Here is a 23,306-nt window from a genome sequence, read left to right on the forward strand (position 1 = left end):
TAATAGAATGCTATTTGTATCAATGCATTGCTTAATGCACTACGTACCTCATGATATTTATTCCAATGATCCTTGACATTTTTTTATCAACATTACAATAAGAATCCCTTGTACAGACTTTCCATGAAAAGTAAATGCACATGTGATGTCATCAGTGGTGTCATCAATTACATTTGTGATGTCATCTTTGATGTCCTGGGTGTTAGTCTTAGCAGTGCACGGTGGTGGCGCGAGTTATGGTTGTTTAGCTTACAATAACTGGTGAATTTCAGGGGGTTTTCGGTTTTACTTGGAACCATAACGTTCCTTAAAAACGTTTTTTTCATTGAATTTTATAGGTTTTTAGTAGCGCAACTTAACCATAACGTCCCTGTAACAAAGTTTGTTTACTGAATATATATATATATCCATGAAAAAACTTTGTTTGTTTGTTATGGTTGTTTAGCTTACCATAACTGGCGAATTTCAGGGGTTTTTCGATTTTACTTGAAACCATAACGTCCCTTTAACAAAGTTTTTTCTTTGAATTTCATAGGTTTTTATTAGTCCACCATAACGTCCCCTTAACCAAGTTTTTTCATTGAATTTCATAAGTTTTTATTAGTGCAACTTAACCATAATGTCCCTTTAACAAAGTTAAAGCGTGGGTGGATAACAAGGTCTCTGGACCATTATCCCCCACCCATTCCAACCCCTGAAATAGGGGATGAAGACCATTAGCACCCTAGGCTCCCAAAGCGGGAACCCGGGGTGCTAAAAAAGAGGATTTTTCTTCCTACACCGTGACGTATGCGGCGTCCCGGTGTAGGAAGGACAATCCTTTTCCAAGATGGCCACCATGGAAAGGGAAGGCGAGGGTTCCATACAGGGCCCCTCTTCGCTTTCCATGGCAGCCTGCAGAAGACAAAAAGAGAACCCTATGACCATATTACCATGAGCACATTGTTCTTCCCTTTCAGATCTATCCTAATTTGGAATAACTTTACCACAAAGCCAGTCCCAGGTTGACATGGCCACTTTAATCCTATGTTTTGTCCCTTGTGTCCATGGCCAGTAGCCTGATTGTCCGGATCATGGCCTTATTCCAGGACCCGGACAACCTTGCCACTGCCCATGGCCACAGGCTAACCCTCAGTCACTAAATGTATACCGCTATTTTTTGTAGCTGCATTATGACACTTGTCAAATAATAAAGCACTGGCACATTTGTAAAACCATGCTTGTAGATCCTTGCCAATATTCCTTACGCAAGTTTGCTGGAAATCCACCCATGTTTTATTTTTTCAAAAGTGTCAAATGTATGCACATACAATTGTCATACACCCTGACCCCCCACTTGACAAAATCCATTCAGACTTTACGAAAACATCTATATCTATAATCTTTTTGCAAACCTTTGTGTAGATTTGTCAAATGGCACCACATTTATAAGCCTTTACAATATGTTGGAACCCCCCTCTAATTTTGCTCCCTCTTGAGAGAATCCCCTCAAACTTCACAAAAACATGTATATCTAGATCTATTATCAGTTTACCAAATTAAGTGTAGATTCGTCAAACGGCACCTCATTTATAAGCCTATACATTATTTTGGGACCCCCCCTCTAATTTTGCCCCTTCTCCACAAAATCCCACCCGACTTTGCAAAAACATTTATACCTAAATTTATTATCAGTTTCCCAAATTAATAGTAGATTCGTCAAATGGCAACGTATTTATAAGCCTTTACATTATTTTGGGACCCCCTGTTTTTTTTTATTTAAAATTATATTGTTTATATATATATAAACTTTTCATTTGGATTGACATTTCTCGTTATTTACAAATTACAAAAAACAGAGCACCACAATAAGAGAGACAGAGAAGAAACTGCAACATTTTTCATCTTTTGGTATGGATTGAATATGAGAGAGTCTTTGTTTGGTGGGTAAAATATTTAGTCGCATTTTCATGAAGATTGTTCGTATGATAGGGTCCGGAAAGTGTTCCAAGTAGTGTGGAACTTCATTCAATGGTCGTATGTCTATCGGGCATTGCAAGTTCATTGAGTAGGATGCCTTCTCTGCGATTGTTTTAGACCAGTCATTGTGTTGTAGCTTGATCTTGGCCCGTTGTAGGCAATTTATGAGCATTTCTTCCTTAATGTCTTCCTTTGCCATTTGGTTTAACAATTCAGTTCTCCATGCTTTCAAAATGGTATTATGCATTGTGTGTGGCTTTATTTTGAGGATTTGCATTGCTGGGATTGGATCTTCATTTATGACCTTACGCAAGAGGTCCAACTGCTTCCAGCGCACTATTGAAGCTAGTGATTTTAGGGCTACCTCAAAACGTATTCTGGGGGAGCTGAAGATTTTCTGCCAGAATAGTGCCTCTAGCTTTTGCCAGTTTATGTTGGCTGCATTGATCATCGCGTCGCTTCCATAGGTAATGATGGGAATAACATTTTGGCGGTAAAAGGCTATGATCGGTTTCGCCGAAAATTTTCCATAACGCCTATGTAGCATCACACCTTGTTGTGCCAACATTTGGATTTTACCTTCCAACATGGTCACCCAGGCTGTTTTTTCTTTTTGTAGATTTAATAATACACCAAGGTATTTGAAGGAGGTAACTTCATCCAATGCTTTTTTGTCTAGGATGAAGTTTATTGGTCTGTATCGCCTAGAAACCTTGTGATGTTTAGTTAATTCCATAACTTTAGTTTTTTTGTTGTTGATCTGCAGTTCGTTCTTGGTCATATATAATTCGGTCATACGTAGGTTCTCCTGTAATCCAGATGGTGTTTTATCTAGAAGTACAATGCCATCCGCATACATAAGGTATGGAACCGGGAATGAATTTATCTTCGGCGGATTGAGGTTTGCAGGATCGATGTTCATAGAATAATCGGCAGTATACAGATTATACAGGGTCGCTGCTAGTGGGCATCCCTGTTTTAAGCCATTCCAGGTTCTTATGGGTTCCGTTGTTGATCCTTCTTTTGTTAACCTGATCACAACTGTCGTGTTGGAATATAGTAGTCTGATCGGTTCCCTGATTTCTACAGGGCAATTCCATTTGGCAAGTTTTTCCCACAGGATAGATCGGTTTATGGCGTCAAACGCCATATGTAGGTCTGTAAACACTGCATAGACGGGCACGTTGTTTCGTATGGCTTCATGTTTTATCAAGTTTAGAATTAGGAGATTTATGTTAGTTCCTACATTCTTGGTGAAGCCAGTTTGCCGACTGTCAAATCGATTTGAAACGTATTGCCCATGTAGTCAATTTTTCGAGCAGGTATGAGGCAAATCATTTTCCCAATGGATCTAGCAGGGCGATGGGTCTAAAGTTGGCAGGGTTATCTCTATCGCCCTGTTTATGAATTGGGATCAATACCGCTTTGGTCCACGTCATTGGTAGTAACTTTAGTGTGTTAATTAGAGTTAGTATATGGTCCATGAGATTCGCCCATGTCTCTGGGTCACCTTGCAGAGCGGCATTGGATAGCCCATCTGGGCCAGGTGCTCTGGAGGAGTTTAGTTTACCAATCATTTCTACACATATATGCTTCTCCCAGGTAATGGACCATTGATTTGAGGTTGGTAGTATCTCTGTTCTTTTGTCGCTGTTCCGTGATTTGTAGAGATTGGAGAAGTGTGTGATCCAATTGTCTTGGGTGACGTTGGATACCATCAATTGTTGCTGCTGGGCATTGTTATTTAGCAAGTCCCATAAGGATCTCAGATTCTTGTTTCTGAGCATGTTTAGCATTACTTCGGCATCCGTTTTCTGCAATGCCATCGCATTTGATTTGTTCCAATTTCTGTATCCTTGTTTTGCTTCTCGGATGTTTTCTAGGTTTGCTGGAGATGGATCTTTTCTCCATTTTCGCAAGTTTTGCCGCACCAGTTTTCTTTTTTTAACTATTTCCTGGTTATAGTAGTGTTGGTGAGTCGGTTTCTCTGTAGCAGGCTTGTATTTTTGAAAGGGGAGTAATACCCAGGCATAGTTTATTTTCTGTTCATTTGATAAGAATGTTTGTTGGAAGATCTGCGGAATAGTGACTAACTGGTTTTTGCTCATTCTTAATCTGTTATTACCTCCAACGATTTCATGCCGCGGAGGAGGCGGAAAGGGCAAAGGGTCTCCAGCTCCTGCAACAGAGATCATAAGCATTGAGTGATCGCTCTCAGTAGTAGGTATTATTTGGAAGTCCAATAGCATTTTGGTTATGGCTGATGATAGGTATATGTAGTCCATGATGGTAGAAGAGTTATGGCAAGACCATGTCGGGATCGGCAGTTTCTGATCATCATATGGTTGTTTAATTAGTTTTAGGTTTCTCGCAGAGATCTCCTTCGACCAACGGAGAGCTCTGGTAGAGAGGTCATTTGAATGTCTAGGGAGACCATTGATGTCATATAGGTGAATATTAAGGTCTCCGCAAATGATGACATTTATATTACAGAATTTAGCACTAATTCTGTCCATTGTTAGAAATAGGCCATCCAAGAAGTTACTGTCATTGATTGCCACTGGATTCCAGTACACATTGATGATTGCAAGCATGCTCCTTGGCCTGCATTGTGATTTCAATAGGAATTCCTGAGTCATCTCGTTCTTTATTTTGATGATAGTCAGTTGGGTACAAGAATTTATGTTTTCTGTTTCAATGAAATTCCAAAGTGGAGATATCTTTATCAACGTCAAAAGGCCTGCTGCCGCACGGCCCCGGGTCCCTTCAGGGCCGGATTAAGGGCAGTGATGTACCCATCACAGGCCGGCGTGTTAGTCATCCAAGTCTCTTGGAGGCATATAATGTGACAAGATTCTAGTACAAGTTCTGGAGAGTTGAAAAGATGATATGATCCTCTCGTATTCCAAGAACACAGTTTCCATCTATTGCTGTTTGGGTTGGTTAGTGGTTATGATCGAGTTTCTGACTCTGTCATCAATTGTGATGCATCTTCTTCATAATCTCTCCAAAAAGGTTGGTTGTCTTGAGATTGTCTACTAGTGTCAGACTGATTGCCTGATAACGAAGTGAAATTTCTAGAGGGATATGAGTTACGACTCATATGTCTTGTTGATCTAACATCTTGTGACTTGTTATAGTCATTGGACGAATGCGCTTGGTGATTGCGGCGGGATTTTGATTCATCAGCATCTCTTAAATCATCCGAAATTGACGTGAGTGTGAATCCTAGTGTGAGCAAAGGAGTGGCCATGTCTAGAATTCGATTCATAGTCTCCGCAGTACATAATTCGATCTGAACTTTATCTAGATAATGGTCATCTTCGAAGCTCACTGTCTTTATTTCCTGTGAATTAATTGATCTGAGTTGCGGAAGTGCATGGAATAGTCTTAGTAAGTAAGTCTTAGTAAGTTAGCCCTGTTGAGTGTAACCGATGTACATGACTCATTAATACAGGGTATTCGAAGAATATATTTCTCTTTTTTTCTTCCAAGGGTCAGTGAATTGTGGGAGAATATAGCTGTCAGCATTGTGAGGGTTCCTTGTGTCTTTTGGATGAATTTCTGGAGAGTCGATTGCTGAGGCTGATGACACCTTTATAGAGATGGACTTATCAGTCGAATAGCTTGTGTCATTTGAATAGATTGCTATTAGAGGACCTCCCCTCTAATTTTGCCCCCTCAGACAGAATCCCACCAAACATTGTATACTCACTCAGAATCAGGTCAGGAATATACATGCAAAATTTCATGCAGTTCCATTAAGTGGCACCAAAGTTATAAGCCATCCAAAAACTGCATTTCAGCAAGCCTATAATGCTGAGGTGTCTGCAAACTTTTCAGGACTGTTCGTGAACATCCGGACTGTTTGTGGACTTTCGCGGCAAAAAAACAACGTTTTTTTTGCTTCTTGAAGCCATATCCCATCCCATCCTCATCACCACTCTCCTCCCCAGGGATTATTTGATAAATTTGACAAGTGCAATGTTGTGTTTTTTAATATGTTTTTCTCGCGATGTCTGCGGACACCGGCCACTGTCCGTGAAACCAAGATGGCGGGCATTTCCAAAAATCTGATGCACTTCACGCTCTTCACCATCCAATCGGCAAACACGTTGCATGTCCGCGGACATGACGCAAGCCGATTAACCAATCTGTGTCCTGTCCGAGGAGCGAACAGGGAAGTGTGTCCGCAGAGCAGACATAATTATCACACATTTTTTGTGACCTACTTTTTGGTCATTTTAAAAAAAACTACTGGACGGATTTTCACCAAATTTACAAAAGCACGCTTTCGGAACAAAGCTGCTGCTCCTGCCACAAATTTGGTGAAAATCCGTCCAGTGAATTGGGCTGTAGGCGTGAGCAAAGTTTTTTTTCCCCTTTCAGTCTATGGGGAAAAAAAAACATTTTGGGACCCCCCTATAACTTTGCCCCCCTGGACCAAACCTCACCACACTTTGCAAATAAATGCAGAGTAGGCCATATACCTTTTTTTTTGGTGAGGATTCATCCAGGGAGAGCGTAAAAAGAACACAGTAATTCCCCATGGCCGCCATCTTGCCGAAACCATGGCAAGAGAAACCTCTTTCAGAAATGCCCTGTTAGGTTATCGGGGGTGTGGCCGCCCTGCTTCTATGCCTCACTCGGTCACAGGGAATCCTCTTTTTTGTATTCTTATATACTTTTTGTTCTATCTCATAAGGTGTCACCTTCTGCTTCTGTAACTCTAGCAAAGCTATAGTCACAGTGAAACCTCCTCTCTTTATCCATATCTCCGCAAAATAATAACAATATCTCTCTCCCCAATATATATACACTATTTACACCCCTTCTCTCCACCACACTTGTTCGCTACATTTGTGTTCTCATACATCCATGGTGGATCAGCCAAAGCCCTAGGAAATCGCCTCTCTGCCATTCTCCCTTCTGGTTTGCGCAGAGTGGGCAGTAATCATACCAAAGAAACACACGTGATTAGGTATCCAGTCCTCATGGGGTGCGAGGCAGTCCTTCATGCAAGCAGTAAAAGCACCGGGCCTTGGCTAGCCAACCTATGGTACCATATGAAAATATCTTTACATTAAGCAGAGGCAGGCCAGGGGAAATCCCCTGCCCCAAAAAACTGAGACCAATAATGTAACTACTACTGATTTATTTAACAAAATCCGTATGAAAAGGGACCACAGAAACATTAGATTAGGCAAACATCTCCATACAACTCACAGCTTTGAACTTGCAAGGCGTTTTCAGGGTCTGTGACATCCTGAGTGATGTGTCACAGCACAAAAACCTAAGGTGGTACAAGATTGGGTGAATAGCTTGGCTAAGTATAGATCAGATATGGGGTTGGGAGTCTAATTGGTCAGATCACATCTGGTGGCTCCGCCTGAGACCACCTCCAGAACGTTGCAAGTGAAAAAATGTCATGCTAGTGTGTTGTGAGTGGCTGCTGCAACAAAGTGTGAGCAAGCGTTAAAGGTGGGCAGGGATTGGCCAGTGGGGGCTTTCTCAGCCTTGGTGCTTTGGAAGGTTACCAGCACATGAGCACAATAGGGGGTGGTGAGAACGGCCCCAGAGTGCTGCCTCTGTCAACAAGGCTACCACTCTCTGACTCCCTAGGCCGCGAGCAAGGACATTTTAGCTTTCAACTTCATACTGTATTGTATCTTTTGTCCCAACGGAATGAAGCTCCCTGTCTCCCCATGTCAGTCTCTAATTAACAGGTATTCTATGCCAGTTGCATGTCACGTGTCTGGGGACCATATTTCGGCTAATCCTGCTCAGTAATTTGCAAGGACTTTAGCTGTTTTTACCATGGGGGTCATTACCTTTGTTGGCCTGTGGAGACTTGTTTGAGCTACTTTCTCCTTGGTGTCAGGTGTGAGCTGATGAGGGGCTTTCGAAGTGTAGCTTGGTACACAGCAGATTGCAGTCCTAGCTGTGTACCAACCTACACTTTGCATACTGTGACTTGTAGTGTAACATTTCTGATTACTCATGGAGGCCTACTAGCGCAAATATGTAAACTGTGAGTACAATATTTAGAAGATGATGTGAGCAGCTGCCTTGTGATGAGGATATGTTGGCAGTACTTGGCTAATCATGTGAGTACCTGGCATTTGATGAGACTGTGCCGCCGGTATGCTGAGAGTATCTCCCATTGGCAATGCCTAGCATATGATGTGATTACCTGCCATTTGTTGTCACAGCATGAAAGTAGCCAATTTGTAATGGCAATGCCTGGCATATCGTTTGAGTAGATTGCATTTGATGACAATAAATTGTGATGTCACTACATAGCATGATGCAAGTACCTGGACTTTTGATATGAACCCTGATCTGTGGCAAGAGTACCTTCTGTACGATGTCAGAATGGCTGCCATGCTGCGATTGCCTGGGCATATAATGTAAATTTTAATGGCAATGCCTGGAAATGCAGAAAACTATTTCAATATATGAAAGCCAAAATTGTTGGCTTTGCAAATGTTTTTGAAAATCAAATTAACTCTTTGACTTAAAGTGGCACACAGAGCACACTTTACTTGATTGAATCCCCCATTCCAGGCTATTCCTGTCTATTTCGGGTACAACTCAGGCACCAAATACAATTGCTGTGGGGAAGGGGCAGAAGAGCAACATAGGGAGTGGTACTGCCCAGTGGCTCCGAAGATGGGGTGGGTGGGGGATTAAAGACATGAATATAATGAAGAGATTGGCAGAGTTACTGGTAAAGATCCAGTAGAAACAACCACGCAGCACCTTCAACTTAGTCACATAGATGCCAACCTGCCCCACCCACAAAACATATCATTATTAATAATCGGCACAGTTTCACAAAACTGACGGAAAAGAACAATGGCAATTTGGGTGGATTAACTTTGAAAGGTGGTGTCCATGTCTACTGTCGGGAGCATTTTTGATAGCTGGAGAGATGAATGTCAGAGTTAGCCAGTTCCCTTATGAGCATTGGCCTGCAAGGAGGGATCAAACTATTTACTGGGTAAATGTATGAATTTAGGCCCCTGCCAGTTCCTCAAGGATACTGCCCTGATATCTCATTAAGTGACTGAACATTTTGGGGACAGCGTAATATGGAGGTTTGGGGTTTTCTTCGCTAATCTTCTGAAATGAAAGTGGGACTGTACTAAAATTGCAAATGTCTGTTAATGCTGCAAAAATAATCATTCTAATTCATCACGGGGAAGGAACATTAATAATATAAGATCATTCGTAGGGAGGATCGGAAGCACACTTCCCAGGCGAGGGCTCATGAAGATCTGAAGCAGAATATCAGCAGGTCTGAAATATTTAACCTGCATTGTTGGTTGAACCTGGTAATTGTAGATTTACCATTCACATTATCAATGCATCATTGCAACGTGTAGCAGGCATGCCTGTGTTAGTTATAAACCAAAGAGTGGCAGAACATCTCATACCTGACACAGGACCGATTGAGCCTACTGTGAGTATCTGAACTATTCCTGTTTTTTCTTAAATATTTCTTTTTATTGATTTAAAAATGAAACAACATGACAGAGCATACACACCTTTGCACTTATAATTGTAACTGGCCAAGATTACAACCATATTCCCCAGCGCCCCCTTCCCTTCCTTCGAGTCCACAAGTCCAATGCCCAATCATTCACTGCCTCACCCATAGCATCAGCCCAATCTTGGAGTGGATAAACAGTGGGTCACCTTGCATGTCTGCGGCCTCCATCATCAACCCACCATTTCCCACCTTTCGCATATTTTTGGAATTTCCTGGGGGAGCTGATTTGCCTATACACCACCTCTTCAAGGGATCTGCAGCGATCCATGCCCTCCTATTTTGCCACCCTTGGCAGCTCTTCTGTCCCCCGCATAGTAGCCAGATCTCTCCTCCTCAACACTAGCCCTGTGCTGATTGGTTCCTTTCTTCCTTCAGAACTCAGTGACACCTAAAATGAGCAATATGGCCACCTTGCGGCATCTCAGTATCTTGCTCCCCTCCAATTGGGACAGGATTCAGGAGACCTTTTCCCAGTATGCCCTGACTTGGGGACACAACCAAATTATGTAGAAGAAAGATTGCCCCTGCACTTCAGGCAACTATCATCCGCCGTCCTTCCCATTTTGTGTAGGCTCGACCTAGAATAGTATATCCGGTGTAACAACTTTAGTTGTAGCAAGCGGAGTCTTGTGGACATATTGACTTCCCTAACCACTATTTGTGCATCCACCCAATCTTCCTCTTCCAACACACCCAGGTCTTCTTCCCAGCTAGCCCTGACCCTACCCAGTTGTTGCAACGTGAAATTATTGACTGTCTGATATGTTATCGTTATTGCTTTCTTATTAATGAGCTTCGAGAACAGATTGACCTCCAAGGGCGGGTGGTCGGGAATATTGATTACCATCCCCAGTTGGGTGTACAGAGCATGTTGCAATTGCGGATAAGTGTATTTGTTTCTGGCACTCAACCGATGCCTTCCACATAGGCCAGGGAATTACATCAGCTTGTTCCCAACAATGACATCCCCCACCTTGGTGATCGCCCAAACTGTGTTTGCCCAGCTTGCAGACCTCCGGTATGTTCAGGCTTTCCCATAGCGTTGTCAGTTTAGTGAGCACTCCTTTATATCACATGGCTCCTGTGACCTTGTTTCGTATTTCCATGACCCTTTGTGCGCCTGATGGTAATTCCTGGCCTTGCGGACTCAGGTATAGTATCTGCAGCAGGGTTTTGTCTCCCATCGCCCGACCTCTAAACTTGTGTATGCGGTGTTGGCACCCTAACACCCATTCATTTGCCACAACTAATTGAGCCGCTTATTCCTGATTTTTTTTGGCATTCTAAAAGCATGTTCTCAAATTGATGAGTAGGCAGGGGAGCAAAACACCAAGTATCAGAAGGCGAAAGGAAATGCATAAACAATTGAAAGCAGTATTTTATTAAAATAATAACATTCTGTCCATGGTCTTCCTCAAAACAAGTTTCCAAATACTGGCTTCCAGAGGCTGTCAAACAAGAGCAAATGTCATTATTTGGCTTTACTGCTGTGCTTTATTCTAGTATTCAGTTTACTTGTGAGTGTTACACAATGGTGGCAGATACTGGAACAGATGTACTAGGAAATTAATTCGACCTGGTAGGGCAGGCTGGGGATAGGCCTTGGGTCAGGTGCTTGCAGGCAACAACCTAATCATTGTACCTCATTTCCTTTAAAGCACCTGGTTGTCTCATGTCAGGCCAGTTTTTTCCCTGTGCATTGTAGGACTAATCTGCATTAAAACATGGGTTTGGTAAAACTACACATTCCAGAATTGCTTTGCCAGTCAGGCTCAGGAACTGTATGTGGAAAAAAGAATACATGCATCAAAAAAGTTCTGTCATGCCAAAAGGTAGTCACATGACGCTAGATAGTTCAGCCATATTGATAGTCCAATACAATAAATGCATCTGTATAGTAGCATGGGAAGGCCAGGAGAGGTTGCCAAGGCTTGGCCTTCTCAATAGCTGGCCACCTCCTCCTGTGTTCCTGGAGTGATTCAGCTCCTAAACCCACTCCTAACCCTCAGTCAATGTGCGTATGGATGTTCGGGTCAGTTTGCTGACAATTTCAGCAATGGATCAGTGCTCCCTTGTGAGGTAAGTGCATTATGAGACGTGTGGCCCTAGAACGGTACATTCTGGGAAACATTGCCTATAGGGGCTCCTGCACTTGAGGCAGAATGCATTCTGGGAAATGTTGTTGTATGGGTCCCCTTTCATGAATGAGGCACAGCACATTTTGAAGTGGGTAGTGTGAGAAACCAGAGGACGTCTCACTTACTAATCCCAGGGGATCTGTCGTCCAGGTGTTTAGGACACAGCCATCGCTATTGGATCCAGTTCCTGGGGGTGGACCAGTGGGAGAGGATAGCTGGGCAAGGGGTCTTCGGGAGTGGAAGTGGGACACTGAGGGTTGAGACGCGGTATCCCCTTCCTTGTAACACCTTTTCCCCCATCCTACCCTACAGGATATTTAGAAGCCTGGCCCCCCCTTTTTCCCACACAAACACTTGCTTACACTATAACGGACAGCGGACTAACACCTGAGCCATTTACCTGACATGTCCCACCACACGGGTCAGGCAGAGTAAGGCAATTGACAATAATCACGCACACCTGATGGAGCCTTACCTTCCCCATAGGGATAAAAGGTGGAGCACGAAACCACACTTCGAGCAAGGCCGAACGCACAAGGGGACAGCTACACCAAACCGCCATTTTAAACAGAGAAAGAAGGCAGTGAGCCGTGGAAGGGTGATGAAAGAGGAGTTACCCTGTCCCTTTACAACTCAGACCTGTGAAGCCTCCAAAAGGGGAATCACAAGAAGGGAGTTTTTCAACGGGCGTGCAAAACAACAAAAGACAATGTTACACCGGGGGCCTTCCGCATTGATAACTCGGGCCGAGAGGCAAGCTGGCTACCGTGGTGCTATCCTTGACTCCAGAGAACAAAGAAGCCAATGGGTTCAGCACAGCCGGTGATTCAGAGTAAGCTGATCCGAACTGTGTTGAGCCCAAGGTTGCAAGTGGCAAAATCTTTGAGCGCAAGGAATCTGAAAGACAAATAACTTGTGTATGTGTTTGAACTTTAAAGAAAGCCCAGTTGAGGTCCAGGTGCAGAGGGGTCCGGTGACACGTGGGCACTCATTCGAAAGACTCTGACCGGGACCTATTCTCTGAAACTACAAGAACCAGAAGCCCTAGGAAGGGGTGGCATGAGGCGTCAGAGTGGTCTTATGAGGGTTAGGTCAAAACCCTTATACAATCGAAAGTCTCAGACCCGTTGCCAAAGGAAAGCTAGGGGAAAGGAACCCCAATTTTCCAATAAGATTGTGAACTGTGGAAAAAGGCAAGTGTGAACCCGGCAGATGGACGCTGAGGGAAAGCTAGGATAAGGAAACCCCTACTTTCTGATGAAATTGAGCAAATCATGAACTGGATGAAGGATGGCTATGTGAGACCGAGGAAGGGATGCCAAGGGGAGAGCTGCTGAGAGTGAACCCCTCATTGAGACAAGAGCAGAGTATATTGTACATTGGGCAAACATGAACCCGGTAGAGGGATGCCTGCGAGTTGTGGTGAACAGTAATCTACCCGGGAACATTGTGTCGACAACAGTAAACCCGGTTGAGGGTTGTCCACAGTGTTTGTTTAAAAAGACATTTAAGCTCCTGAATATTACATGAACTGTGTTACAGAAAGGCCGTAGTGAACCAGACGGAGGGAGGCCTAAATTTCAAGGAGGATCCAAGCCAGGCGAGGGAGATCCTAGTGTGCAGAACAATTGCCCAAGGTTCAAGATCGTTGAGAGAACTTTTATCTGTTTGTTTCTTTGAATCAGCCAGCCTCCTATGGCAAGAGACCTTTTCAAGGAAAACACTTTGAAGGTTTTTGATATCGTTGAACTGAACTGTGAACCTCGTGCTGACGAGGCCAAGCAGTGTGCTGTGTTCGAGAGTCCCGCCTTGTCCCGTCTTCAATCGTGGGGAAGGTAGACCCAGCCATATCACCCCGACTTATTAGTTGGTGAACACTTCTTTCTTTTCTGGTGAACATTATCCTGCACTCTTTTTGTGATTTAATTGTAAGGATTGGCAATAGTTTTTTTTTTTTTTTTTTTTTTTTTAGTATAAGCCCTTTCTATTTGACAGGACACCACTAGGACTGCCTTATTGTTATTTGATGGTGGTAACTTGCTCCCATTTTAGATTTAACTTTAGATTATGTGTTTATCGTACACATTATAAAGTTCAATGAATACCTGTGAACTGTGATCACTTGTGTCTGTCTTTACTGTTGCCACCATGAGTTCCTAACAGTTGTCCCATTTCTACTACTGTACAGCGATCTGTAGACGGCACTGTGGCCATGTATTTCTATGAATGCATTCGTGCTGAGTGAGGCAGATGGCTTTCTGAAAAATGTAGTCCTGTGGGGCCTCCGTAACCAGTGGAGGAGTGCACATTCTGACGTTTGTGGGAGATGCTTTTCACTTGAGGCTCTTCCTACATTCAAGCATGATTCAAGAAACGCCAGCGCTCAAGAACCATTTAGGTCGCTATCACTATCTGTACCAAGTGTGCAAAATGGGCCCATTAGAAGCCCAAGGATTTGCAGCAAGCGCCAGTCCCCTGGAATGCTCTTACTACTCCTCTCCAACCTAACGGAAACGGACCTGTTTTTCTTCCTTGCCTACTGAACAAATGCTGGTTTCATTGTGTTCTGTGTTCTACGCTAACCTGCCTCCTCTCACTCTACACCCCGAGCTCCTCTTTCCTTCCCTCTCTCCCGCATGTAATGTTTGCTACCATCCTGTGGTTTGTCATTTCATGCTGGGATGGCTGCACTGGGGCATATACGCCTGGGCATTTTAAAAATGCAGACAGACCCCTTTGTGCTGCTATTTCCTCTTGCTGAAATGTGCAACGCCTTGGTCTCATGCTCAGGCTCACCATGCTAAAGAGCATTTAGCAGCACTGTATGTGGCATCCACATGCAGTGAGACGTTTTTCTTTATTTAGATCAAGACCCTTGAATCTGCTTGCCACAGATGGGCATAACTGGCCTCTTCGCCTTTCATATAATGGAATTATCTGGATACATTAGGCTGCCAATGGACATATGAGCCTGCAAGTGGCAATTTATAGACCCACAACTACTATTTTTCCCAATGCTTTTTCGAAATTAGTCTAGTTGACTTTTGACAGACCATCTGCCCCTTAACAAACACCGATTTCTAGCCGAAGTGTATTCAATTGGGTAGACCTTGTGGTGTTATCAGTTTCTTGTATGTCTTGATGGAGCCCTTCTCCATGTGTTCCTCTCCCGGCTCAGCCAGAGCAGGAGTGCCGCTCCCTGGACAGTTCTTCTTCTAGGCGCTATGTGCAGTAGGCTGCACTTCTATACATCCCTACGTGCACACAATGTACCTTTTTATAAACCTCGCAAATATTTTTTTACAAATTAATCCTGGATCCGGAATTCAAGCTCTTGTCAGGTTACTGGATTGTACTAGGATTTGGCACTTTAACAGTCTAGTCTTATATTATGCCCTGCCTATATAAGCAGTGGCTGCCACTAAGCCGTGATCTGATTCTGTAATCTGACCAATTTCAACTTTCCCTGTATTTGGTATGCTGAGATTTCAACTGTCCTTTTGTGGTATGCACTTACATGTTGCCTATGTTTCCTGAATTGGAGACCCCTCTTGTGTCCACAAGCGCCTTATCTTTGACACCATCCAGTAACTGCAGGGAGTCTGAATAACTACACTAATCTCACTTATTCCTAAAAGTGCAATGAGAGGGAGCAGGGCAAGTAGGCAGCCATCTTGCGTTAATCCTGGGGACAAATATACCCACCTGTCGAATACATTTTCTCCAGAATTCCCTTGATCTCCTGTCCTGCTAGTCTGTATACATGTGTTTCCCATGAAGAGAAAAGTAGTCTTTCTTATTGACATTGGTGCCTTTTCCTTTTCTTTCAGATCGGCGACAGCAAAGCTTTGAAGATGGAATTCCTTATGCCCACCTCAACTGTGGCCTTTTATTTATAGGCAGGTCTTCTGCAGGGCCATCAATTCCACATGTGAGTATCTTCAGACTTGCACATTCCTGCACACTTTTCTGTGATGAGCTTAAAAATAGCCCTTTTCATGTAAATTCCATAATAATTGATAAACGTGTGCACAGATGGGTCAATCTGGGTACATTATTTCATTGTCTCCATCTCGATCTGTATTATGGTGATTAGCAGAGTGCGTGATGCATTAATCAATTTCGAATAGCTTTCTTTCTATATAATGTTACTGGGATATATATTGCCCACCCCAGCCATGTGTGTGGTGTCCAGTATGGATTGCTGTTGAAAAGCAGGAGCCTTGAGGGTTTGTCTGTAAAGGAAAATGATGTTCTTCCTTTTGAACAATCTCAACAAAAGGTGTAGGTCTAGGATACACTAGGGTGCATCAGGGGTTTAATGTCTGGCCGCATCACTGCTTTCCTCATGGTTTTGCTCCCAACTCGCTTGCACGCTCTCAGGGTTGTGCTGCCCTGACTGCTTCTTGACAGACTTAGGAATATGGCACCCAACATCCTTCTTGACCCTCTAAACCCAGTCTGTGTGAGATTACGTCCTGCACGCTTCTGTAAACTCCAGGGATCTAGTGCCCTGCTCACTATGCACATATAGGAACCTGCTCGCTCTCGCAGCCACCCCCAGAAATTCACATCCTTTTGTGGGGTCCCTCTCTAGTGCAAGATTCGGCCTCGCACGTCTCTGGACTCCCAAGCCTGTTGTGTTTCTTCAAGCTCTTCGGTCTCGCAAGCTGTTTGGATAACTTTGAGTTCTGAAGTTACAGGTCTCTCTGCTCTCTCAGCGCACCCAAGCTTGTCAACTCTGGCAGGTCACTTAGCTCTGTCGGGCGTCTCGGTTCTCTTTTAATGATTTTCATTTTATCAGTGAATTTTAATGGGGTTTATTGCATGTGTCTTTTATGATCTATTTTGGTGAAAATAAAGTTTTAAAGTGAAGTTCCCTTTGTTCACACAGCCCTCTCTGTTCCTGTTTGCTATGTTATGCTGGTATCCCCACAAAATATCCCCACCAAAAATATCGCCGTACATATGGCCTTTTGTCTCGCCATAGGTGATATTTTTTGGGGGGGGATAATTTGTGGGAGCGGGGGTTGTAGGGGTGTCCCCCGCACATTTTAAAACAATGCATGGGTGTCCCCCGCAGGGTCCATGGGTCAATATCGCCGCAAAAATATGGCAATATTTTTGAATCGCAATATTTTTGCAGGGATATTAACACATGGCACCGTTATGCCTCCCTTCTGCTCTCACTCCTCCCTTCTGCTCTCGCTCCTCCCTTCTGCTCTCACTCCTCCCTTCTGCTCTCACTCCTCCCTCCTGCTCTTGGTCCTCGCTACTGCTTTTGGGCCTCCATACTGCTTTTCCAGCAACAACCTTTACTCTTCCTTCCTACTGTCAAGTGAGAGTGAACAGAGCTACTTTTATAGTGATGGGCTCCACAGTCTGATTTCTCATTTGCTGGCACAGTCATGGGTTCAGTGATGGCGATCTCATTGGCCATTAGACTTTGTAGCCCCTGTTGGTGGGAAGAAGGTGGTCCTTTTGGATTTCCTCCATGTATTTTGTGTGTTTGTTTGGCAGCCCGTTCATCTCCATCCATGACTTCGTCTCCTTTTTCTGGATAAACGGGGTTAACGATGTGCGGTTTTGTGTTGCTTGTGGCTCTTTTCTATCGGTCTTCCTGTGGAAGCATTGTAGGAATTCATTTTGGAATAAGGTACATTGCCACCTTAAATATCTTGGGGGTGGGGGGTTGCTGGCTAGTACGCGGGTTTTGTGTGCTGGCCACTCCTTGTTTTGGGGGCAGCTGGGAAACCTCTGAGTCTCACAGTGCACCCACTCCACCACTTCTCTTCTTTATGCAGTATAAAGTGGAGCGGCATTCCCCAGTTTTGGCTTTTGATGTTTTTGGGTATTTGAGGTGTTAGGCAAAGGTTGTAGGCATCTGTCTGCTTAGTAGAAGGGTCTTGCTAAGTGTTCTTCTTTGACCCCGGCAATATAACTCCAGCTGGACTGGATAATATGAACGTTTCGACTGATACTGCTTTTGTCTTCCAGGGTTAGATAAAAGAGCTGCTGTGACGGGGAAGGGGGGGGGGGGGGGTACGCTCTTCTCTCCCTGAGATTTAGGTTCTGCACAGGCCATCCTCTTGTGCTCATCTTGTGCGATGGGTGTGACTTTCGGGTAGAGAGTTAGAGGCTTAATTAATAATTTGTGTTCTTATGTAGCACTTTATGCCGGATACTTTCAGCTTCTTGTGGTAGTAAGTAACAGGTGCTATGACCCCAATTGAGGGATCTCAATGTATCAACCTCAGCGGATGAAAGGTTAAGTTGCTCATGCTATGGGAGTTGAACTTGTGTGTTGCAGGCGGGCTCCATGTGAGATGCAAGCACTTAACTTGTGAGCTATATACTCAGTGCCCCACAGATCCCATCGTCTATCTCATAGTTGCCCACAACAATGGGGTTGCCGTACTAGGCTGTTTTTCATGATTTGCAATCTTTCCCCAGCTTTCCGGAAGAAGCCAGTAGACTTACTTAGTCACTGTAAGCTAGGGGGCGTCTCAAAGAATTCTTTGGGTTTAAGGGTTGAATAACAGAAGATCTAGCTATCGGTAGGATTGGAGCTCACAACGTATATTGAAATGTTATGTACTTGCTGCGTTTTGGCTCTATTGCTTTAAAAAAACCTTAAAACATTTTCACACGCACCCTTTTATTTATTTTATTTGGTGTTTTGTAATTGCTGAAATTGTGATTGCTGAAACAGCTTCCAAGTGGAGGGAATGGTTAAAGTCCCTTGGCAATAGGCCCATATAATCTGTGTTTTAGGCCCCAAAAGGGAGTTTGGGAGGGGGATAAATTGAGATGAAGTTTGGGTCTTTTCACAGCTAAGACTATGGAGTCGCTTTCCAGACTTTAGTTATCGGAGAGGAGGGGGCGGGGCACCCTGATGGGACGAGCAGCACGTTAGCAACAAAGAGCCAATTTATTGACAAAGACCAGGATCAACTTTAAAGAGCAAAGTAAATATTTCTCACACTGACTGGAAATCACATCTACAGGACTTAGATGCTTGCTCTCAAGGGCGGGGTAAATATTGTTATCAGTGCATTTGAAAACCACATTTCCTAGACGGTGAGCTGTCTAGAATGCCTTAACTATGTATGGCTAATGTTGACGAGATGCGAATCGTTCAATAAAGAAAGTAAAAAAAAGATTTAAAATAGGCCTAAAGTCCACACCTCAGGGCTCCCTTCAAACAAGATGTAGAAAAGGAACTAGTGCTACCTGTTATGGCAGCGCACGAAGGGGGCTTTCGGAGGCTGGTTATTACAGTGACAGTGGCCACTTGTTCTTAAACACTGAACTTGTTCCTTTTGTATTTTGTTTCCTTGTTCCTTCCTTTTTATGTTAAGAGACGAACATAGACACTTCAAAAGAGAGATTTGTATTTTTAAGAAGAGAGAAAAGTGAAGACATAATATATTACACATTTAATGGTATCATAGGGTGATTGGATAGTTGATTACATTATTCCATAGGAATGGAACAACACATTTCATTGGCTCCAAACTTTAATTCCAATCTTCTAAAACGTGGACTGGAACCTAGATGGAACATGACATAGACGAGACCAAAGATTTAAATATCTAATAGGGCATTCAAAGTTCCAAATTAGATACAACGGTTTCAGCTGGAAAATATCAATAGTTCCAGTCTTCATCAGGACCGAAAAAGGGTTTGTATGACCAGGAACCGTAACATGGTGTTAAAAGGAGGTGCGTGGTTATGAGATCGTAATTTATTCACAGAGTGATAACATTACGTAAAGGGGTTTGTAACAAATGTGATAAAGTTGTGCTACTTAATGAATTTGGAGACTTGAGCAGGAATGACCAGGTCTATGTAGTAAATGCATCCTAGTGGCGTGCATGAGAAATCCGAAGGGCACATCATGAAGCGTAACCTACAAGCATTCTGTTACCCGTTGTAAAGAGAACGTCGGGTCATGTGACTATAATGTGTTAAAAATAACAATAGCCCAATGAATTATAATGTTGATGCTAATCGATGCATAATTAATCCTGCTACAATCCAGGTGAGCATCCTTTTGGAAACAAGTTAACTTGGACACTTTGAACAGAGGCATCACAGAAAACACTATCATAAAGACACAGAGCGATATTAACACTGCAAAACAATGGGAAAGATATGTACAAAACAGCCATACCACGACCCGTGAAAGTCATATCTGCTTTGATGGACAAAATGTTATTACCACGGGTGGTGATTACAACCTTTCGAGAATGAAACGTAGCTGGAGTCCACATAAGAGGCAGCATAGAAATCAATCTGAGAAAATACAACAGGAAATCAGATTTAGTGAGACTGAATGTCGACTCTGAAAAAAATCTCATCAAAGCAGGGGCAAAGTTAATTTTGAGATGTTTCCCTCCATAGTGATACGGGTAGTTCTTGCGTTCTGTGTCATATGTTGCGTCAATCATACCTACCCGTCCTCTTCCCTGTGAATATACTGTATTATTTCTGTAAATCATAAATTAATTCCATTAGTCCATGTTGTAAAACATATTGTATCAAGCCACACAAATGGAACAAGGCAGGATATCGGATGGGCGTGATTGGGAGTCGTGATGACCTTGCCCGTCTCTACAAGGATGAGAAGTGGTTTAGATCCTGAATGCATCCTTCACCAGCTTCCAACCGCTGAACCAGGTGCACTTTACTAAACTTTCTACAGCAGGCAAACTCTCTGGCTCCACCAGAGACCCTTCCACCCTAAGAATTTTCAAGTCTCAGCATGTAACAGTATCATTGCTAACAGTCTCCAAGAAATACATAATTATTCTTTAACTACCAATTATCAGGCTAATCATCAGACAGTCTGACATTTTTGATCGCTCTACTCCTAAAGAAGCCAACCCATCTCATATGGCACATTTTCGGCCTATGTTGAATCTGCTGTGGTGTAATATGGCTTCTTGTACCTCTTGAGAAATAATGCTTTCATACTTGAACGCCCCAAAGAAGTGCCTAGGTGATAATCTCTCTTGTGCTTTCCATTTTGTACCTGGGTTTACCAATAGCTCTGTTATGGACACTGCAGGATGTGGCAGAGCACCCATTCCTTAACCTGCACAGATCTCTTCATATATCCCCGGCCAGGGCCATCTTAAGCACTTTTGGGGCCCTAGGAACGGACATCTTTGGGGCCCGCCTCCACCAAACCAAAGTAATTAAGGGATCAAGAATACTGGTCGCGCCTCCCAGCCCCCACCCGTCGTGCTCACAAACTATAGGTTGATATGCTGTCTCACGGCATAATATGCATGTTTACTCCCTTTAAGTCCCCTTGCTCACTTCATTCTTGCTCTAATCAGAATGATAAACAAGTAGCATTTGAAGACCAACATTAACAGTCTACAAAGGGGTTACTGGTCTAGTACATACAGGATATGTTTTATCAATAACATCCAGGAAGATAGATGTAGTATTAATGCAGGACCGTATGTAAAAGGTACATGTAACCCATAATAGTGAGAGAACTCACATTAGCTGCTTCACAGAATGCAAAAGTACTCCTGCATGGATAGAGACCACCAATTGGAAAGAAGGAGAATGCTACACATACCGTAGCATGGATAGTGGAGGCAGATTAGAAACTACCGGGAAGGTGTCTTTATCCAGACAGACTGAGATTAGAAGTGGGATATGGTTTTCAAATAGTGTTGCCATTATATATCAAACGGAACAAATGCCTGTGGTGTACAATATAAATATGCTCACTATTAACACAGTGAAACCATGAATAAGGCTTTTATGAAGATCATACCATGAGAAGGCAATCTCTTGGAAGAGCTGACAATTTTGAAAGGATTGTGGACTGGCAATATTGAGAGCTTAGGCAATACACGATTAAATAAGATGACCAGGATCCCACATTTGTTAATGGATGAAGAGGTGAAGCTGGGATTTGTGCCAACTCTGCAATTTCTGCATTTGAACACGTTCATTTCCAGTTCTTACCATGAACTAAAATAATCTCATTTTATTAAAAAACAGACTTGGAAAGTACACAAATCACATTACCAAATATGACCATTTTTAAGCAAAATATTATAGAAGGGTGTTATGCAAAATGGGTATGATTCTAGCTTCATTCTCTCCGTCATCAAGGGAAGTATATAAGAACCAGCATACCAATCAATGTGATTTAACGCATTTAATCTGGGTTTGTCTTTTGTATTTTAAAGCTATACTTCGAAAACAATGGCTTATGACATTTACATTTTTTAACGTGCATAAAAAACCTTTGGGGCTGATTCATTGAATTTGTGCGCCAAAAACGGGGATTTGTGCACCATTCTGATTGGCGCACAAATCCCCGTTTTTCGGCGCACACATTCCATGAATCAGCCCCTTTGACTTTTACCAAAAAGCAAACCGTTTTTTGTGTCAAACAAGCAGACCTTAAAATATGCTTGCCTGAGGCCTGCAACATATGGTCCGCTCTCTTCTGTCTACCAGCCCTTCCACCCAAATGGCCTACATAAGCGAAAGATCAAGTAATGGGCTAAACGATACCAGCAGCATGCAAAAAGGCAAACCTCACAGAAGACAGCACAGTAATGTAAGATATATTAGATGATTTGGCCAGGATCACTGTATCATCTGCTGGCAAATCCAGGATACCAACATGAATGCTGTTGTTCCATAGTCTTGAATTTGGAAACGTATTCACCTCTTGGACTAACAGTTTATGCCATTGTTCGAGGCGATTGCCTAGGTTTTACAAGACCCCATCCGAACAAACCAATTTCTAGACCTTCACCATACAGATGATATGTTCGTTTTTATAGCAACCCCTATCTGCTACAGGTACATTGCTGATAATAGCAGATGTTGTTCTGCAAAACCAAGTACATATGCAGGCAGGTTTATAAACTCCAGACATAGGAAAGGCTCAGCCAGCCTTGCTGGAATGTGATATTCTAATTTTGCATATGAACACATATCTCTGCAATGGATGCTTCACACACTGAGCTAACTTCTGAACCATTGTGGTCCTCAATTTATCAATATGCATTTCATCATTGCCTATTGCACATGATCAACATAATTCCCACAGGAAGGAAAGAATGCTACAGAGTTGTGCCATAAGGAACACGCAAACTATGTATACCACAGTGAACACAGAAAGCAATACACGATGAATTGATCAAGACAGAATGCACTTGCCAAAACAGAAAGGCAATGGGTTTAGAGCCTTAGCAGCACCCCATAAAATATCCTGACGTGTGCTATTTAAGACTGGTGAACAATGGAATCTATCAGCTAGCCTTGTGGGGGCCCTGGGCAAGTGCCCCTTTTGCCCTCCCATAAAAACGTCTCTGTCCCCGGCCCTTAGGGCCCTGGATTGGCTGCCAGTTGAAAGTGAAATTGTTTCTTATTCTCCTTGTATGTCCCATAGAGCTTTGCAGGCTATTGACCTTTTTTTGACACAGACGTTTTGAAACTACAATCCCAGTAGATGATTAATCAATGGATATATTTCGGTTTATGGTCTCTAAAACCAAATATAAGTGCCCAGGTGACTGTGCTTTCTCGGTACATGTCCCTGGACCATCAACAGTTTAGGAAAATGTTAAAAACCCAACATTTCTAATTTCCATTCTTCACACCAGGAA

General features: G+C 43.1%; 1 protein-coding gene across 2 annotated transcripts in view; it reads left to right on the plus strand.

The window, feature by feature from the left end:
* ADCY7 (adenylate cyclase 7) overlaps positions 1–23,306 on the plus strand; it is a 1,256,803-nt gene that overhangs the window by 111,972 nt on the left and 1,121,525 nt on the right. For both annotated transcript variants that reach the window (XM_069604769.1, XM_069604771.1), the window contains exon 2: positions 15,483–15,583. The gene's annotated coding sequence lies outside the window, so the exon portion shown is untranslated. The remainder of the gene's footprint in view (positions 1–15,482; positions 15,584–23,306) is intronic.

The sequence above is a fragment of the Ambystoma mexicanum genome, chromosome 1p (genome assembly GCF_040938575.1).
Source record: "Ambystoma mexicanum isolate Mex_15411 chromosome 1p, UKY_AmexF1_1, whole genome shotgun sequence".
NCBI classification, from domain to species: domain Eukaryota; kingdom Metazoa; phylum Chordata; class Amphibia; order Caudata; family Ambystomatidae; genus Ambystoma; species Ambystoma mexicanum.